The 14457-nt window shown below is 39.1% G+C and overlaps 1 non-coding gene across 1 annotated transcript; it reads left to right on the plus strand.

Moving 5' to 3' along the window:
• The first annotated feature begins 12351 nt into the window (after positions 1 to 12351).
• Positions 12352 to 12433, plus strand: Trnas-uga (transfer RNA serine (anticodon UGA)). The gene has a single exon. It is a non-coding gene; the product is annotated as a tRNA-Ser (tRNA).
• Positions 12434 to 14457: the final 2024 nt, after the last annotated feature.

The raw sequence follows: 14457 nt of genomic DNA on the forward strand, positions 1-14457 counted from the left end.
GCTGTGGTGGGAAACTGATTGTTTGTCATATGGTTGGTGAATATTTCCAATTTTATGTACCGATGCAAGCTGCCTAAATTGTTGAATTCTTGTTAATTAGCCTAATCATAGTGTAAAGACCCACAATACAGATGTTAACAATCGATATCACAGATATGATTTTTATATTATCTTATATCTCGAATTACTTTACGATGCCAAACTTCAGTGAAAGAAAAAATATGATAAACAGAACAAAAAGTTATAAAATAAAAAAGTTACTTCATTTACTGGCCACGATTATACCCTTCAGATCTCCCCTCCCCCCCTCTTGGCCAAAGAATCATAGTATATCTGATGCAGACTAAAATAAAAATGTGTTTCAGAAAGTAACTTTTGACGGATTTTTTTTCCTTTTACCTAAGTGCGTCATCTGTTTTTCTCAAGTTTCTCTGGCTTATTTTTTTTATTGAAATTTGTGGGGAATTTTTTTTTTCGAAAATTGTCCACTCCCCAATGGTCCACCCCTTGCCGGCTAAAGGCCTCCCACCACAGCCCTGCTGACCGCATAGGCAAAACCAACCACTGGTTGCAACGCGCAGTTTCTCCACCGAAAACAATCGGTTTTTTTTCACCCAAAATCGTGATCGATCTCCTATTTTGAGCACGCTCAACTTGTCTAGATGCACGATGAGCTAAGCTGTGCTTTTGAACTTACACAAAGCCCACTTTCATCTCTACGATGGGACCATATCCGTATCAGACGCCATATAGTAAATCTCGGTCTTTCACGATAAGCCTCCCACGAACGCGCACGGTGCACCATAGACAAAACTGCTGATTGCAGCGCGCAGTTTCTTTTTCCAAAAACAGCCAATTTTTAATTTAAAATCGTGATCGATCCTAGTTTTCGAGCACGCTCATCTTGTTTACATACACAATTTGTTAAGCTGCGTTTTTAGACTTGTGCAAAGTTCGCATTTCTCTCTCTGTGCGAGGGGACCATTTCGCGTCCGCCATTTTGAATCTTGTTCGATAGCCAGTAACAATGCCCTGCTCCGCAGAGCTAGGTTTAGAATGGGATTGTGAAATAGGATTTGGAACGGCATGATGTGTTGTCAAATGAAATTCGAAAGAGCATGTTGAGTTGTGAAATAGGATTTGCAATGGCATGTTGTGTTGTGAAATGAAATTCGAAAGAGCATGTTGAATTGTGAAATAGAAAATGGAATAGCATACACAGTTGTGGAATAGGATACGGAGTAGTGGAATAGCATGTTGAGTAGTGAAATAGGATTTGCAATGGCATGTTGTGTTGTGAAATGAAATTCGAAAGAGCATGTTGAATTGTGAAATAGGATTTGCAATGGCATGTTGTGTTGTGAAATGAAATTCGAAAGAGCATGTTGAATTGTGAAATAGAAAATGGAATAGCATACACAGTTGTGGAATAGGATACGGAGTAGTGGAATAGCATGTTGAGTAGTGAAATAGGATTTGCAATGGCATGTTGTGTTGTGAAATGAAATTCGAAAGAGCATGTTGAATTGTGAAATAGAAAATGGAATAGCATACACAGTTGTGGAATAGGATACGGAGTAGTGGAATAGCATGTTGAGTAGTGAAATAGGATTTGCAATGGCATGTTGTGTTGTGAAATGAAATTCGAAAGAGCATGTTGAATTGTGAAATAGGATTTGCAATGGCATGTTGTGTTGTGAAATGAAATTCGAAAGAGCATGTTGAATTGTGAAATAGAAAATGGAATAGCATACACAGTTGTGGAATAGGATACGGAGTAGTGGAATAGCATGTTGAGTAGTGAAATAGAAAACGGAGTTGCATGTCAAGTTGTAAAATCAAAGTAGTAATTTTGGCATGGATTGGACACCATAGTTCCTTCCCTACATTTTGTGATTGTGTTCAACTCGTTTGCCACGAGTCACACAGCGTCTGTCACGGTAGAGACGAGAGGCCTTGGTAAAGTGTGTTTGTCCATCTCTGCCCCAGTCTGTCTGTACTTGTCCATCTATCTCTTGTTGTTTTATTTTGCTGTCTTCCATATCTTTTAGATGTTATTATATTCTCCTTCGCGTTCGTTCGTTTGTTTGTTGGCGTCCCATCTCAACGGCGCTTTTCAGTCAGTCTTCCCACTGACGCCATCACAGTTCTTTCCTCCCAGTTGAAACGCTCTTTCTAGCTGATAGCTTCTACACTTCACAACCCACGTTTATCGGTTTGGATAATATTCAGCAAACGTCAGACGCGTCTATCACATAGCATTGTCAAAACAGAGATAATCGTTTATTGGCTCATAAGATTGAGGAGCTGCATTCATATACAAACAGACACAAACGACGCGGACGAATACAGGGTACTTGTCTGAGATGAAGTCCACTGATGGTTAACATTGAGGAAGTATGGTCGAAACACACTTGACACTTCGCATTTGGGTATTTGCACCCTGCAGACTAATCAAAAGAGTGACTTTCATCCACCATCAGAACTATCTGGTTGTCTTTAAAAACGCCATACGTACTTATCGTAGGGCATTTGCCGCGAGCCAATCCTCGTCCAGTTTGTTTTCCTTCACTTACAGTGCCAACATGTGTCCACTTTAGAAACGCCACAAGAACCCGGGTTTTTCACACCAGGATTAATACATTTGGTGTATCGTGTACATGTACATGTCGCAGAAAAAAAGTTGTAAAAGGTGAATACATTATACATGAAGCAATTACCACGCCTTGCAGTGAATGTTTGACGAAAGTTGGGTGTAAATCAGATTCAACGACAATTCTCCATCAATGAAACCAAAAGCTCTAATTTAGCCTCTGACTTATTACTTAATTGTTAGGGAGGCGATCTTCTCTTCCTTTCCAGGCATTTCACAGATATCCGCCGTCATATTCAATCGAGTGACCGGACTTTCCCTCGGGTTGTGCGATACCCGAGGATGAATGTACGAGGGACGATTCTGAAGTGTCAAATATCTGATGAATCCACACAAACGACGAAGAATGACCGAAGGGGTGGCTGTCTATGTAGTGGTAACTTGGCAAACAGCCAAATACGCTCTCGAAAAATTGCTGTGACATTGTTTTTATTTGCAAACGATTGGACGAGGTTGCGGAAAGAAATGGGATCATCTTTTTTGCATAAGGAATTACGCCTGGATCTAAACCCTTCTCCGATTTTGTGCCTGGCGTTTGGATACGAGGTGTGGCAAGACTCCATACAGATTGAGTCATAGAGGAATAGATAGAGAGACAGACACAGGCATGCAACATACTGACAGATAGACAGAGAAACGGAGAGACAAATAGAAAGACCACACAGCCAAACTTACAGCCCCATAACTACTGATAACATTTTTCATAAAAAACCGAATTAATACCCAACTCAGCTGCGAATTACAAGCAAACGAACCAAACAAAATAAATGAAAAGAAACGATGCCCATAGAAACATTTATCAAACAGAGAAAGAAAGAAGACGGCATGCCTGTCTTTTACTTGCTCCAAAAGTCAATACGGAACATAAATAGTTTGAAAGTAATTTATGCTTAAGTGTATATCAACGCCGCAAATTATAAATCATTTAATGAATTAAGATGTGAGCTCCTGACATGCATTGCTTTGCGAAGATCACGAGTAAAGTTCAGCCTATCTATATTAAAGACTTAATTTCATGGAGCCGTATGGGGTTGCGTCAAACGCCCGGGATTCGTAACTTCTTTTGCAGGGGCCAGCCCTGTTTCGCAGCACGCCTGCATTTTTGCCCTTAACCTTCACGCGATCACTTCCACCGCGACAATCCCGGGAAATGAGGGCCAACCATCATTAAACTGTCCGACTTGATGACAGAGTCTATCGATCAATGATTTCTTCACGAATAATTACTTTACTGCCCTCTTGCCACCTATTTCCATGTTCAAATTATAAAGTTTGCCCTTTGCGTTACCTGCAATACGTGCGTCTCTTTCATCACTTTAATTTCTTGCGTCCGTTAAGTGTGATGCCTAAATCAAGCGCCACTAATAAATGCTTGCCTCGGGCGATATGCAACATTTTTCATACTGGAAAAAAGATGGGGGACCGCTTTCCCTGCTCAAGTCATTGTCCGATAACGTTATTAGGCAAAACTTTAATATTTATCATTTCAGAGCATCTCCGGCAGAATCACTGCGACGATTTTTACAAAAACAGTATGTCTTTTTTTGTTATCTGCGATCTAGTAATGGATCTTTCCGTATCCTTGGGCACATGGTTAAGCTTCAGTGAAGCCGCTTAATCGGTAGCAATCTGTCGCCTGTTCAGCTGGAATTACCGTTTGTAGCAGTTGTCTACCTACGTCTGCTCATTTCACCGGAACATCAAAATATATGCGATAAGAATTGTGTTAAGTCTTTGATATAAGTCTGTGCACGGCAGGCAAAAGTTAGAGAGAGAGAGAGAGAGAGAGAGAGAGAGAGAGAGAGAGAGAGAGAGAGAGAGAGAGAGAGAGAGAGAGAGAGAGAGAGAGAGAGAGAGAGAGAGAGACAAATAGCAACAAATAGTCAAGACGAGTGACTAGCAAACCGAGACAAAAATATATAAGTGCGCATACACAAATACATTGAACCATACATACATAAATACATACATTCATACATAGATATATACATAGATACATACACACACATACATACATACATACATACATACATACATACATACATACATACATACATACATACATACATACATACATACATACATACATACATACATACATACATACATACATACATACATACATACATACATACATACATACATACATACATACATACATACATATGCACACACTCATGAAACACACATTCCCCTCATAGCTAGATGGGTAGGTAGGTAGGTATAGGTATACTATAGGTGGATAGATTATAGAGACAATCTGGCAGACTTACAGAGTGACAGACGGACAGACAGACAGTCAGGCGGACGATTGATTTGACCGAGGGAGATCGACTATACCTCTATAGCTGAACGGTTAAAAAGCAAATTATTTTTAATAGGACTTGACAACGCAAAGCAGTGGTATAATTTGGAAGATTAGTATATAAAGCGTTTTTAAGGGTTTTTACACACATCGAAACGACGCGACGCCATTGTTTCGATACCTAATTGATTAATCGGTTAATTAATTGGCAACGGAAACAGAAGAATCAATCAGAATGGGTCCTTCTTTGTGAACAAAATATGTGACTGGAGGACAAGTGATTCATATTACAAAACTAGGATGCCAGTTGCCAAATCACGTACTACTGTTGATATTTCAAATCATGTGCGATGACTTGTTTTCTTTCATTTACCTCTCTTTGGCAGAATACGTCATTATCAGCGTAACCTCACACGGCTTCTGAGGGGCTGGGCATCCATTTCTGATAATATGGAAGCAAATTTGAAAAACAAAAGGATTGTCGCGCCGGAGACGGTTCGGACGGCCTTCTTTGTGAAACATGACACAACTGCATTAGAGGTGATTAATCTGTTTAATAATTATTGTACGGCCAGGACGAGCATTCAGAAAGCTTGGAAGATTTGTCGAAATTAGAGGGACAGTAGCAGTCTGCTGTGGCTTTTGATTCTAATTTCAGTGATTTTTGCTCTGTTCAAACAAAACATGTATTCTCATTCTGCTCCCTAAACGTGACGAAATTCAAAGCGTCGGCGTTGCAAAGATAATATCCAGTGCAATGAAGATTATTATTGTTGACAAGTGGAATTTAGCCCGGGCGTAAATTCAGTTTTAAAAATAACTTTCAACATTACACGCTTAGGGGGTATATTAACAAGTATAAACTTGGCATTTCAATGTGATTCTGAGAGTAGCAACTATATAGTGTATTTTGCAAATATGCCAACAATACAAGTAAATTCACGAAAAGTTTAAGGTGGTATTGCACCTAACCAACACACTTTTATTTCAAAAGCAATGTTTCTCATCTAAGATGACATGAAAACACCGTCAAAAGCAGAAAATCTAAAGTTTAATATGGTAGCAATAGTTAATACAACCATAGACCTTAAAATCCGTTTTTAAGGTCTATGATACAACTTACAACTGCTTGTCATGCTTAAAGGTGAACCAATATTTTGATCTAGGGTTAACAATTTTATATCGAATAAGTCTTTGCAAAAAAATTATTTTGTGCAAATTGTGTCATTTGTAACGCCGCCTTACATATTTTTAATACGTTAAGGCATATTCAATGGGTTATCTAAAGCACAATAATGTAGAATAGCTTGAACACGTTCTCGTGAATTTACGATAACTTTAGAGCTAAGAACGTCACATGAATGTTTCTCATATAATGAAACTGTAGGATTTTCTGCTGGCTTTGTTGCTGTAAAAGAACTACCATGGCGTCCTTGAATTTGATGCATGATACCTTCCTATGGATTATCTGAACAGATACGCTGACTGCCCTTCGTGCTATGAATAGATATCAGATTTCATCCAAAAAAAAATGATTACTATTAAGTTAGGAGCGACTATTTTAGGAGAACATACAGAAGATGTCTTCTTCGGAGATGATGGACCTGACGTCACGTGGAGAGTTTAAATGGTATAGCCCCTCGCGGACAAATTCACCAGAAAAAAATTGCGGGTCAAAGAAATCTTCTGTTTTAGAAAGATGATTTTGTGCTCTTGAAATCGACGTGCCCGAGGGCCGAAACGAGGAGAGATCCCCGTCGCTAACAAGGGAAATTGGGTGATGACAAATTTGGTTTCAGGCAATTAATTATCGAAATTGTCGGCAAAACAAACAGCGAGTAGTGGTCGGTGGGGCAGGCTTTTGTGTGATTCTATTTGCTTAACGTGTGTTTTTAGGCTTCACGATGTCTTCCATATCAGATTTACTATAGATGAAATTTTACGTTGACTAACAAGCGTTGAAATTGTATTTACACGCTAGGGGCGTCGCTCGCCTCGGAGAAATCGTACCCGGGCAAGTTCGAACGCCTTACCAGCTGTCACTGGATAAAAAAAAGAATGTGCTCGAGTTTTGTCAGGACCCACAACATCCCAGACCAGCGCGCGTGCTTCTGATTTGTGTCACAGTAGAGCTCAATCGGTGTCTATGAGCATAATTGATACGGTTTTAAAGTAACGTGCTATGATCTCGCTACGTAAATACCGTTAAGGAACGCGTCCAAATTGGATTAGCCATGCACGAGTAAATATCAATGGAAAACAACCCGGTCGGAATTAACCAGTTTTGTGAGAACGCGCATTATTTCTCGCACAGCCACTCAATGGTGACTGGCTAGTAATTGCAAGCACACAATGTAAGCTCAATTTGCTTGTCATATAAAATCAAGCGTTGGGTAATACACTGCCCGGCTCTATTAAGGAATAGACGACTTCATCCACGACTGTAGTACATTTCATTTGCCGGAGTCAATGCCTCTGCTCTTTCTTCCACTACATTACCGTTTTAATAAAATAAAACGAAATGGACAAATTGCATTACTGAAATGGAACATTTTTACTTTAAACAGTTTGTCACTTTCGTTTTTTAACCCGGGATCTTACATGCACCATAAACCGTAGGAGACTGTCGACTCCGGGATGATGGGGCCTGCTCCATGAAAATTATCCGATCTCTATGGCCAACGGAGCAGCCCGCTTCGAAAAGAAAACACACACAGCAAAGACTGAATAATGGGATACTGTCATGGCAAATTAACAAGTTCAGAGAAATTATCGCTTTTCAGAGAGCCTACGGCACGGTTGGTTGGATATGGGCAGGAAATCCAGACTAATGGCAAAGTAATGTAAATTTCCCCCTCAATACTCTCTAACCAAGCGCCAAATTGTTTTTTTTTCTTGGGCTGTCACAAAGAAGAAGTTCACGGTTGTTTTGTCAGGTCATGTGATGGCACTATGGGGTTTGTCTGGTCTGTAGTGGTTTTATTGGTTAGGCGACCGCACTTCTATCGTAATTACAGTTAAATTTTTCCTTTTTTTGAAAGATGTTACTTTACAGTCAATTTGACATGGACCTTTACCAGGGTCGATGTTTCGGGGAAGTGACGTTATACCGGCGACCTTGCCATAGATTTAATGCGACCACATTCAGCTAACGGTGGGATGGAGAGGAGGTCAAGCCAAATGTGGAGATAGGCAACATCTAAACACACATACTGACAAACAAATTCAGATATAAAGGGCACAGTGACTTGAATGACACACTGACATGATCGGCCACCCTGGTACCATGCTAACTGGATGGTTGGAAGTTCAGAACTATAACGCGCTGCGGAATGTGGGTTGGTGACAAGGTATTTACGGTAAATTGGTTGAATGGTGTGTTGGCGGGTTAGCAGACAGATAAATAATCCGAGATCACAAAGTCAGCCAACCTGATCTTAAACTGATAGAAAACAGACGAGCGCAGAGAGAGAGAGAGAGAGAGAGAGAGAGAGAGAGAGAGAGAGAGAGAGAGAGAGAGAGAGAGAGAGAGAGGAGAGAGAGAGAGAGAGAGAGAGAGAGAGAGAGAGAGAGAATATCACATATTCTTTACTTCCTGTCTTTTCAGACATTTCCGAATTAGTCTTTCATCTCATCATCATCATCATTTTCATCATCATTTTCATCATCGCCGTCATCATCATTTTAAACTTTTAACATTGTAGTAACAACGTACATATTGTTGGTTGACGGCACTGGCAGACTGACAAATATTGTTGCTGGCTGATAGCTACAATGTCTCGAGTTGGTTGATATCTTTGCATTCCGTCGTTGACTTGTCGAAGAATAGGTATAGAGATGGATTGTTTGGCATATATCTGCACGGGCTTATCGTACTTGATCGAAGAATACGATCAGTGGAATTGTCCGCTTCATATCCGCTTCATATATGATTTTATTTTTATTGGTGAGAATGAAAGATTTGTTTTTCGGCAAAAGTATCTCCTGACGTGTGAACTGACAGCCCGTTTATTCTTTGTCGTTCTCATCAATGACACAAACTGTTCGGTACTTTCTCTGACGAGACTGGTGATGTCTTGCAGATATAGAATTTTTTCTCTCTCATTAATGATGGGTTGGTTGATAAACGGGTGTGCTGACTATTTTTCGAGTTGGTTCATGAATGGACTGAAGATTATTTCGTGTCTGATTGTGGCGGAGCGGAGATCGGTGCCTGATTTGTGTATGTTATTTTCCATATCATTTGTAAATGCACAGCCATATGTCTTGTAAGTTAACAATTAAGACTCGGGATCCTAGCTCTATGGAAGACATTGTCAAGTAACTTATTTGTTCGCTAGTGTGGGTTTAACTTAAGGGTGTAACGACATCTTAAGTGCATTTTCTCAGAAAGAGGTTAACAAACTCTAACGATTCTGAAGCAATCGCCCTTGAAGATGACTCGTATCGAATAAACAGGCGTTCAATCCCAATGTAATTTGCCAGTATCTATATCAGTTTTATCTGTCGAGTTTGGAGACAAGCTTGTATCATCCTAGTCTTCAGGATCCGAATTGTCCGACAGTCCACTTGAGCCCGAATCTCGTATCGTGATAGTTTGCTTCATATCTGATCTTGATCTCGGTTACGATGTAATTTGAATGCAATATTTTGAATAATGTCAACTGTGGATAAAATGCACAGAAATTTTAACGACTTGAACAGTAGCCGCGGCAACTCGGCATTATAGCAAGGTTAAAACAAATAGGCGTATACATCATGGACTCCGGTATCCCTTCAAACGTTTGAAAATTTTATGACTTATTGCAGCCCTCGTTGTGAATTTATCGCCACAAGGTAGCTCGTAATGAAATATTTGACAAATAGATGAGATCTACGACGACAATTTCGATTTTTTATGGGCTTTACTGAGGACTTCCAGGCCCCGTGTTCCTATCTGTCATTCCTTTCATATGATTGAACTAAATTCTCCGATGTCACCTTAAAAAGTAACACGGTCGTCGCCACAGACATGCTGGAGTTTCTGCTTCATTTCCGGCTTTGATGTCCCGGGTGCTGCCATTTCTCGACAAATGGGGTTTAACCACTGGAACCTTGTAAAACGCTTGTCATCACTCTCTATAATTGATGGACGCTCCCCGCTTTGAAGAATAGCTACCCGCCCAAGTTTCCTGGGAAATTTCGAACGCCCTCAGCGACAGGTAGTAATTTCTCACACATAAAATACATCATGAGTGTTACAATAAATTACAGTCGTAATATAATAATTCTCAGAGACATATTTCTCTTGAATCAGATGTTCAATGCATCGCACAATAGAGGAGAGGGTAACTAGAAGTATAAGAATTCGATCAAAGGATCTCGCAATTTTTCGAGTTGTAACTGTTAATTTCATCATACACTGCAGCAAAATCTATGAATGTCACGGTGAAATGTTCATACAGAGGAATATTTCAACATGTATTGCATCATGGTCGCTCTACTGGACGTAGCTGTATTTGTCAGTTTTTATTTACATAATTTGCGAGTAAGTAAGGTTTTACACCTCTTGAAACAACATTAGACATACAAAATTTGGACAAAATTGGATATAGCATTAGGCCAAGAATTTTTTTAGCTTCCTTTTTTGTTGATCGAGACCCATAAAATAAGGTAAAATTTAGAAAATTTGCTTGATCTTTTTTGAAAATGCGAAAAAAAGTGTCTAGGGTTGGTCGGGGTAGTGGAAACACACACACATATATATCTAATTTGGCCTAAAGATATTACAGAAACGAAGCATTTTCTGGTAGCTATTGAAAACATAATTATGCAAATTAGTAACTGACTGCTCTGCCAAAGCCGAAGCCCAGTGAAGCAGCGTTGTAATTACGCCAGGTGTTAAAAATTACTCATAACATATGGGCAAGAACCAACGTCGAATATAAGTCCTCAATTCGAATTTGTGAGCTGGTCAATAGGCCTTCACCCTTTCATTTGTAGTTTGTAAGAATCCTATTGTTTTCTACGGTAAAAGTTGGACGTCTACACAGAGAGTGGGTTGAATACCATATTCGAGAAAGATGCTTTTTGATACTCATCATATTAGGCCCTGACATCACATGTTTTCATGATTGGCTTTAAGACAGCATAAAACTTTTAGGAACAGTATTTAAACCTTCCCCACCCCCGAAAACGGTGACGTTGTCCCTATCAGCGAGCAAAGGTGGAATGAGATGAAGTCGCTGCGACCAAAATTTGAAACTACTCTGGGGGAAGACGTCAGAAGTCTTACGCCTTAATCACTCGGCCATCGCAGCTTGCCCTTTTCTGAGTGGTATCGCCAGCGTCAATATTATGCACATTGCTTTAATGTAAGACTTGAAAGTTTTGAAAATATATTGACAGATTTTGACTAAAAGACGTAAATTTATCGAAAAATTTACTAAAAATAAGATTTTAGAATAGGGGCAGACAGAAAAATCATTACTAGGTATTTTTGGCAAAGCTACGGAGGTGGCGAGCGCTTTTTTAATATCATTTTTTCTCTAACCAGCAAAAACTCTCACTAGTTACATTGTTATTAATGATTTGGAATCTAGATTTTAGAAACTGTCCGCAATAATAGAGGCCTTACATATTCAGCCGGTGTTGATAGAACAAATTGTGATAATTTCCATTTTCTCCCATAAGACCGTTTTCTGGGAGAATGTGGAAATATGTTGACAGCAAAATAATCTAAAAATATGCACAACAAACGTACCCTACAAGTAAATCAATTGCAGTGTTGTCTTTGTATCGTCCTGAAGGCGGGGTTTTATTTTTTATTTTACTTTGACTCCACGTTTCAGCTTCTTTACCACACTTCCGACACATCTTACACAATGGTCTCACATTATTGCAATATAATGCGGAGATTTATATTTGCTGCGATTTAATTCAAAAATATATTGGCTAAAATATAAGCAGTGATTCCGAGGAACAATTCATTTGTTCTTTCTGGCCTGAGTCACATGTTTTTCGCAGATTTGATGTGGAATAAATCGCGGTGGAGCAAACATAGAGGGGTTGTCAAACGTTCTCTGTAGCAGAGTAGACGCTGCTCCTGCTCACCACTTAGTGAAGGCACTGTGCACTCGAGTTTGTTTTCTATTGTCTTGTGTACCTGAGAGTCTTGTTGATAAATTGTACATTTTTTGTTTTATCTCGTTATGATATACATATACATACATACATATATATACATGTATATATATATATATATATATATATATATATATATATATATATATATACATACGTGTTTGTGTGGTGTGTATTTGTGCGTGCGCGCATGTATCAATGGAAATACATTTACAAATACAGAACAGCAACTAGCTTAGAACAGATATGTAAAATATTAAAGCGCTCACAAGCTGCGATGGCCGAGTGGTTAAGGCGTTGGACTTGAAATCCAATGGGGTCTCCCCGCGCAGGTTCAAGTCCTGCTCGCAGCGACTCATATGTCTTGTTCTTTTTTATCCGAGTGAATGAAAATGGATGCAGTTTGCGATGTATTTTCCTTTGCCAATGTGTGCCAGGCAGCTATAACTTTCCGAAATCTCATTTCATGAAGCTGGTTTCATTTCATAGGAAACAGTGACTATTTCATTTGTTCACTCTCTTGTTTTTTTCTTTCTTTTCAATCAATTTTGTCAACAATCTCTCATCCTGTGTAATAATGCAAAACGGTAATATAAGGCGCTGCATGGGTTTGAAATAAAGAAAACGAAGACATTTGACAAACGAACTCTTCTGATCAAGAGCGCCCTCAGTGTGTACTATACCCTTGGGGTTTTCTCAAGCCGTCCGTTCATCCCAGGCACGCTGAAGATCACTATGCCGCTCACCGTTGGGACATCCAGTGACGTCGTAGCAAGATAAATCAGTGAAAAAATCAATTTGAAGTAAACTGTCAGCAATTTCAATTATATTTTAAAACTGTCTACGCTGTTACGAGGCGAATTATTGATTGCGATAATTTCTGTGGTAACTGTAATCCATTACTTTCTCTAATATTAACAAGCTTTCAATTTATAAATTACGTAAAAAATATGTTAAACACTATCATTAACTGCGCACACCTATGAAGAGAGGGGTCCTGCGTAGAGTCATAAACGGCTAACACTGCGACTACAGCTTTCCTGATAGTCACATAGCGTTATCATGAAAGCTGTAGTCTGACAAACTTGAGCTTATTATCAGCCACTTTGTCCAGACTCTTTATTTGCTGCATTTATCATCTGATTAAACATAAAGGTATTCAGTCTTCCCTTTAAAGAAAGAGATGTTTTGTTTAATGTTTGTTTGTCTTAGCCCTTCTTCATCACGAATTCTCCGTTCATCTGATCAATTTCTTCTGCACACACCTAGATGGAAGATGACTTCTTACGGTCGCCGCTCCTTTTCTTCAGCAGCTCCAGTTCTTTGGAATTCTCTACCCATTGACATTAAAACCTCCGCTAACATTAACATTTTCAAAAGACGCTTAAAAAGTTACATGTTTCAGAGAGCCTTTTTATGAACTCTTAGCGCCACTGAGCATTGGTATTTACCTTTGGATATTTGGCGCTTTATAAATTTGTTAGGTAGATAGATAGATAGATAGATAGATAGATAGCCCTAATTGCATATTTCTCCTCCTATTGAATCGAAATTTCTTGTTTTTATTTGAGCTTTGTTGTAAAATTTGGTGTAAATATTTGTCACAGTGATCCGATCAGGGAAAATATGAGCAATTTCATTTTGTAGTTGTGGGGTAATATTTTCTCCACTATTGACAAGTTATAGAATCCAAATTATTCGCTGATCCTTGTCGGAGTCCGAACACTTAAGCGTTGAGGGCGTGCTTCACACAAAACAAACTGTACTGCGAAATGACGTTGAGCTTTGTCATGCTCATCACCATACACACAGTAATAGTGTGTAAACCCTTCATGCATGCATGGTTGCTCGTTATTCGGTGACCATGACGCACACATCGACAACAAGTAATGAATTCAAGGTAAGGTGATTACACTGGAAACAATTCGAGACCGGCATATATCCTCACCACACCGGGGACACGTTAAATGCAAACACGTTTTGAATTTGAACAGTGTTATCTGTGCGATGTTTAAGTGAAATCTACGATCGACAGCATAACTCGGATATTTATCGAAAACTGATATTTACGATAAAATATCTATGAATTAAGGGTGAAACAAATGAGTAAAAAATAGATAGATAGATAAATAAATAAATAAATACTAAGAAAGTAAACAAGTGATGAAACATAAGTTAAATTAAGTGAAATGGCGTATTAAGTAATTCAAAGGGCATTATGGGAGATGAAATCTATCTGCAAAATACTTTACCAGTTTTTCAAGCGTTACCCTGGTGGATGAAAGAACTTGCAAGTTTTAGCCGATGACGTAATGTGACGTCACGATGGTGAATGACGTCAATGCGAGTGAAATACAATGTATAATCGGAGCAAACC

The sequence above is a fragment of the Ptychodera flava genome, chromosome 16, assembly GCF_041260155.1.
Source record: "Ptychodera flava strain L36383 chromosome 16, AS_Pfla_20210202, whole genome shotgun sequence".
NCBI lineage: Eukaryota > Metazoa > Hemichordata > Enteropneusta > Ptychoderidae > Ptychodera > Ptychodera flava.